Source organism: Hydra viridissima, unplaced genomic scaffold, assembly GCF_058129835.1.
Source record: "Hydra viridissima isolate aposymbiotic clone 2 unplaced genomic scaffold, HvirCarnegie_v1 scaffold_8, whole genome shotgun sequence".
NCBI lineage: Eukaryota > Metazoa > Cnidaria > Hydrozoa > Anthoathecata > Hydridae > Hydra > Hydra viridissima.
This window is the reverse complement of record NW_028324307.1, coordinates 16,800,074-16,807,500: the sequence shown is the minus strand read 5'-3', so window position 1 is coordinate 16,807,500 and position 7,427 is coordinate 16,800,074. Positions and strand designations below refer to the sequence as shown.

Here is a 7,427-nt window from a genome sequence, read left to right as displayed (position 1 = left end):
TTAAAAAACTCGGGTAACAATGTATTTATTTTTTTTTTTTTAATAAATTTTTTTCTCTTTTTTCAGATGACTAAACCATCAAAAATATGGGAATTTTTCACTAAGGACAATGACGACAAAGCCACCTGTAAAGAGTGTCGTAAAGAATTTACAGCAACGCAGGGATGTACAAGTGTTTTGCGCAAACACTTCAAAGGAAAACATGCAGATCTGTTCACAGAATTGGAAAAAAAAGATGCAGATAGAATGAGGGCAAATGACTCTTTTGAGGTTAATTCTGATGACTCTGAATTGCAATCACTAATTAGACCATCTGAACCACATCAACCACCTACCAAAAAGCCAAGAGAAGAACCGGAGAAGAGGAAAGCCCAGAATAAAAAGGTCTGGGATGAGGATAATATTCATCAAGTAAGGCTGATCACAGATATCACTAGGTGGGTGGTAGAAGAGATGAAACCATTTTCAGTAGTGGAAGCTAAACCATTCATTCGCATGCTTAAAAGTGCTACCTTAGGCCAATACAATGAAACTTCAGCACATACACTGAGTTGCAGAGTAATTCCAAAAATCTATAAATTTATGAAAAAAACAATTATTGACTTATTAAATGCAGAAAAAGATGGACTTGAAGGAATTGCCTTAACATCAGATATCTGGAGTGCCAGAACAAATCATTCTTACATAAACTTGAAAGGACACTACCTAGACAAAAATTTCCGCCTGAGAAGATTCCTTTTCGCAATGAAGTATTTTCCAGAGGACCATACGGCAAATAACATCAGTGCCAAGATAACAGATATGGTTCACGAAATAGAGTTGAATCCCAAAACAGTGAGATGGATCACCATTGTTACAGACGGTGCTGCAAACATTCAAAAGGGATCAAAAACAAATAGTGACATTAATACCAACATGTGGTGCGTCGACCACAAGATCCACTTGATTGTCACGGGTTAACTAGCTGCAAAAGACAAAGAAAAGAAAATGTACATATGTCCACAATGGAATCAACTTCACAAAAAGATGACGGGTTTGGTAAACTATTTTCACAACTCAGGAAAGAGGACAATCGATCTTGTCAACAAAGCTAAGGCACTTAAAATGACAACAACTAAGTTGGTACAGAACTGTCCAACGCGCTGGAATTCAGACTTAGCCCAGCTGGAATCAATAATTGCGCTTCTACCAGCCATGGAGCAAATAGTTGGGCCTGATGGTGACACATCTGGCTCAGAATTGAAAAAATTGATGCTAGACGAATCTGAGATTAGCAAAGTCAAAACCATTATTAGAATTTTGAAGTTATTTGAAGTGTTTTCAAACTCTGTTTCTGGCGACAAAACAGTCACCATCCACAAGGTTGTACCCATGCTTGTTACAATAAAGTTAGGACTTGAGACAACACATAAATTGATGAAGGATCCCTTAATCCAAGAAATTACAAACTACTTTTTGCTGGAGACCGATAGAAGATTCCCACATTGTGGAAGTGTACAGATGGAGTACACTGTGGCCCATTTCTTGGATCCCCAAGCAAAAGGAGCAATGACAGATGGGTTAGACCGTTTTAACCTTGCGAGGAACACCCTTGTGAACACACTGAAGGACCTTGTTGACAGAGACCCCACACTGCAACCCACACCACCTGAAACCTCATCCCAAAACATAGAGGCCGCGGACTTTTTGGATGCCGACAGTTTGATGGCTAGTTTGTTGGACAATCACCACACACGAAGGTATGGAGCAACATACACGCACAAAGGAGGGAAATCAACTGCAAAAGAAAACGTAATAAAGGAGGTAGACAGATACCTTGGTGATGCACCAGCCGAGAAAACAGTGGACATTTTGGACTTTTGGAGGGTCAATTCAGGCAAATACCCTATGCTTGGAAGGCTTGCAAGACAGATTCTGGCTATCCCAGCCTTATCTGCTTCTTCTGAAAGAGTGTTTTCAAGTGCAGGGAACATTTGCACTGTAAGGAGAACAAATTTAAATGTTAGTAAAATGGAGCAGCTAGTGTTCATGAAAGAGAACAGTAAATTACTGGATGAAATTTCAGATTTAAAATGGCCAGGCTACTTTTAATTTTTTGCTAATCCTGAAACTTGAACTCTTTCAGTACAAATATACTTATATTTTAATTTTTTTTGTTATTTGTAATTCAATGTGATAAGTGAATTGAGTTGAACTATTTTGGGTATTTTTACTTCTTCGTGTATTTCTACGGGTATTTCTACAGGTATTTCTACGGGTATTTCTACGGGTATTTCTACGGGTATTTCTACGGGTATTTCTACGGGTGTTTTTACGGGTATTCTACGGGTATTCTCTACGGGTATTCTACGGGTATTCTCTACGGGTATTCTACGGGTATCAAGTATCGGGTATTAAAAACAATCGGGTATTACCCAATTTAAAAAGAAACGGGTATTTTATAACTTTCGGGTAATTACCCAAATTTAAATATTCGGTTAATACCCGAAACAACTACCCGGATTCGAGTTCGGGTCCCTACCGGTACGCCGGTATGAAACTTTAAGTACCAACAAAGTTGTTAACCTTCGCTGTATCTTCTATGTAATTGCTCTTGCCAGCAGGCTATTAAGCACTCTCGAGTGAAGAAGTCTTTTACTAATTACAAATATATATATATATATATATATATATATATATATATATATATATATATATATATATATATATATATATATATATATTAATAACTTTGTTGTTCTAGCTAGATATCTAGTTTATGTAGGGGAAAACCTCAATGAATGGGACAGTTTTTGCAAAATGCTTTTTAAACGTAGATAAAGTTGTTTAATATATATATTTAAATATTTTTGATAACCACCGACTCTTGCTCAATGATATATTAAAACAAAAAAATTGGATTTGCATTTGGCTATTCCAAAAAAGAGAGTTTTATTGGAGCATGACATTTGCCCCATTCATTAAATATGTCTCATTGAATGGAGCAAACATAAAAGAATTAAAAATAAACGTATTTAATTCAATCATTTTTCAAGTTAGTTTATTAATTGTAAATGTAGTTAAATATATAGATACATACACTAAGACCACACAAAAAATATTTTTAACTTTAAACATTTTAACTCTAATTAAATTTCAAACAAAGCAGAACTTTCTCATTTTAGAATATTATATTTAGTTATTTTTATTTAAGTAAAATATTGCAGTATAAAAGTGTGTAAATAATACCCATTACCCATGGGGATAAATGTAAGGGACTGCAGCATCCCTCTGCTGAGCTGTAAATAATACTTTGTTAAATTCATTCAATAGGTAGTATTTTGTCCCATTCAATATGCGCATCACTTTATCCAAAAATGATTAATCACACCAAAAACACCATTAAATAAGCTTGAATGTTTTACTCGCTGTAGTACTAGAGACTGTTATCTATTTAAGCATGGAATTTTATTTTCCATAACTTCAAAAATTGCTGCAAAATCAGAAAAAAAAAAAACGTTTTTAAAAATTACTTTTTACATTCGAAAACACAATAACATCCATTGTCATTACGGTCATAGAGCAAAAGGATGGATGAGTTGGTCAGTTGAGTTCTTGTGTCTATCACTCTTTGTTACAGGAACTTGAATATCCTTACATCGATGCTTCTATAAGAATCTGAGTTTGTCCCATTCAATAATCGTCCCATTCATTAAGGTTCTCCCCTATACAAGTTAATGCATACGAAATTTGTCATCTCTTAAATTAGGACTTTCTTAAAGAATAGGATTTTGTTAGGTCACACTATGAATCCAAATTACGAAAATGTGGCCTAAAGTCGTTTTTCAAACGCATTCCAATATATATATATATATATATAAATATATATATATATATATATATATATATATATATATATATATATATATATATATATATATATATATATATATATATATATATATATATATATATATATATATTGGAATTTAGAAAGAATATTTACCCAATTACTAAATTACTAAAGAATTATTTTGGAGATTATCTAACACGCCTTTTAAATGTTTTGGGAGCGTTTTATCACGCTTAAAAAATAAAATAAAAATTCCCAGAATAATTCACGAGTTTTTGTATTTTTTTTTTAAATAAGAGAATTTTTATATTATTATACAACATTTGTGAACTTTTTTTAAATTTTATTTTCTTATATTATTGTTAATATAGCTTTAATCAAAAAGGAAGTAATAACTCGATTTTTTAGCTTTCGATTTTGGGTTTTTTAAGGAAAAAGTAAAATTTTTAAAACTTGTAATTTCACGGTTACAAAAAGTGATAAAATTTAAAATGTCCACTTTTCGCTCCTCCTAAATTTCTATCGCGTTATTATGAATGTATCGGGTATAAAACAAATAATTTCTTAGCTGCTCGAATTTGCCCCATTTTGGTTTTATGTCAATTGTTTCAGAAAAAACATTAGAAAAAGCCCGGGAGGCGGGAAGGGGTGAGAACAACAAATGCAAGATTTCATTTTAGCATTTATATAACTTGAGATCTTTTAGAGAAAGTATATATATAAATATATATACTTTAAAAGATCTCAAGTATGTGTATATATATATATATATATATATATATATATATATATATATATATATATATATATATATATATATATATATATATATATATATATATATATATATGATTTGAATATAAGAGTGTATATCATATTAACGAAAAACATTAAATAACACGAATTCTCAAAATACAAATGTTAATTTATTATGAGAAATTTTCGCTGGGTTATAGTTACCAGCATCATCAGCTCGTAAAATTATTTTAAGTTACAAAAAACGGTTAAAATTAATTGACGTCAGCAGTTGAATGGCTTCTTTCTTTTTTATCCTGACGTAAAAACATAAAAAATGGTGTCCAAAATTTAGTTTTAACAAATTGCCCATTATCGAGATTAATTCCGCCACTTAGAGGGGAACATTTGTGCCTCTGTCTCAAGAGCCTCACTGACCTTCCGATCAAATGTTTTTTCTCTACTTTAAGAGTTTTAGTACTCTCCCAATTAATTTCTTCTTATGAAATTATGATTATGCGTTGCATACTAGCCCAGAAAAATTAAAACAATCAATATATTCAATTTTGATTCAATATTTGTTAAAAACTATGTGTATTAATGGAGCATATGAGGAAACATAATAAAACGTATAAGTACACTCTAAAACATGCTAAGTCAGCAAAAAATATACAGTTTTAGCTCTATTTTTAAACAAGTATTTCTCATGAAATACTTACAGTTTGCGACTAAAACTTTGAGGAAAGGTTAATAACATGTTGATGGAGGGATTTGACCAGAATTACCATCATACCTTTCACAGAATCAAAATAGCTGCATTTTAAACAATGTTTTCAGTTTTTAGTTAAAGTTTGTGCTGCCAATGTCAATATCTCAACAACAGCTAACTATAAATACCTCTTTTTGGTCAAATCCCTTCACAGTAATCTGATGAACAATTTGTAAAAATTTTAGCCATTATCTCCTAGTAGTTCAAAAAATATTTTTGCTCAAAGTTTTAAAATCTGTTTACAGAGAAAACGCAAAAAAACAAATAAAACAATTTTTACCATATTTTTAAAAATTTCCAGATACATATGAGTCATCTTTACTAAATCCTTTTCTTATACCTCTCAATTTTTTCCTTCTCGATTCTGTTACTTCTTTTTCCTTCCTTTCCATATGAGTAATACGGTTTTTGTCTTTTTTAATTGCACCGAGAAGGAAATATTTTCCCCAATGAAATCCCAGATGTTGAAATGTTTCTTTATGTGAAATGTAACCCCCATCAAAGGATATAATAAAAAAATATATAATTGATAAATATAAATAATGATATAATTGAAAAAACAGCTAATTCGAAAATACTTTTTGAAACAAAATGTGTTTTGGGGCATCTTTCCCAGATTATTTGATTGAAAGACTCGTTAGGATTTCGGGTAAAACTGTTTAAACATTTTCATAAACTTATAACTCGTTAGGAATTTGGGTAAAACTGTGTAAACATTTTCAAAAACTTATAACGTCCAATATTTATGGAACTGTGTAAACAGTTTCATAAATATTGGACGTTACAAGTTTTTGATTGCAAATGGTAAGTTTAACTTGTTTTTATAGGTGCATTGACCTGTAAACTTATCCCTTTGCCATTTACACCAGCTAGTATTAGTTCTTTGACAAAATTGATGGCGCGTAGCTGCATCACCTTCACAACGGTGCCATAAAACTGCAAGTATAGCTTTTTTCATAAGGTACAGTTTATCATTCTGACGAATAGCCATACCAAAGCAAATCTCCATTAAATTAATACTTGCATCAGCTAGTCCTTTTTCTGAAAGAGTTTTATTGTCATCCGACCTCCCTTTTTTTTAAATGCCCGTAATTCCGAAGTCTTGTTTTAAGTCTCTTTTGAACATGGCCAAGGCACTCAATTTTTTCTATTATCAAAGTTTCTCCATAAGGTCTTTGTTCTCCTAAATTGCTGTATGCTGTGGTGTCTCTATCTTCTATGTAATGACTATACCTTAAGTTTAACTTTCTCAATGAAGAACAAAAAATAGAAAGAGCGCCAATGGACTCCATAGTACCAGATGATTCACGATGATTGATTGGACACTGATGTTTTATTTCCCATAGTTTATAACCAGCTGATCCTTTTCTCTCTGACCAAATCTCACAAGATTTACAAAATTTTGACATCGTATAATAGTACAACACCTATTATCATCCGTTGATATTGCAGATACAACTCCGTTGAATAACCCCTTTTTTGCCATGACCCATCAATAGAAATATGACAGTCAATAATATCACTGCTAATTGCATTGATATTTATCATTTCACGCACTTCATGTGCAGCTTTTTGTGTTCTTTTTTAGCAGATTTTTCATATGCACAATAAAGATTACGAGGTAAATGCCATAGAAAATGGCATATTCATTGTTGCTGTAATTGTTTGAATTCCAGCATGACCTTTACCAATCTCACAAAAAGCCATAATTGTGCGATAGTTATTTTGGTGTGCTTTCTTTACAAGCTTACTTTTTTGTGGAGATTTGCATGCTGAACAAAAGCTGCATTTTATACATAATTTAAGTGAAAACCCTTGGTGTTCATTTCCAACATGTGCAAGCTTAACAGGTGGGCTGCAGTCAGAACAGCGTGAGAACTCCTCAAACAAATCTTTTGTAATGCCAAAGTGAGTGAATATAAAAAAACTAATATCGTTAGATTTATATTCATTTTTAGCTGGACTGCCAATACAATTAACTGCTTTGCTGACCTTTTTAACATTTGCATTACTTGTACTTGTGAAAATATTTGAACCAGAAGGACTTGCATGTGAAATGTTTTGTTGTTCCAGCATTTTTTGTTGGTTTCC

General features: G+C 32.0%; 1 pseudogene; it reads right to left on the bottom strand.

Moving 5' to 3' along the window:
• Nucleotides 1–5,623: 5,623 nt before the first annotated feature.
• On the bottom strand, nt 5,624–7,427 carry LOC149885374 (uncharacterized; annotated as a pseudogene).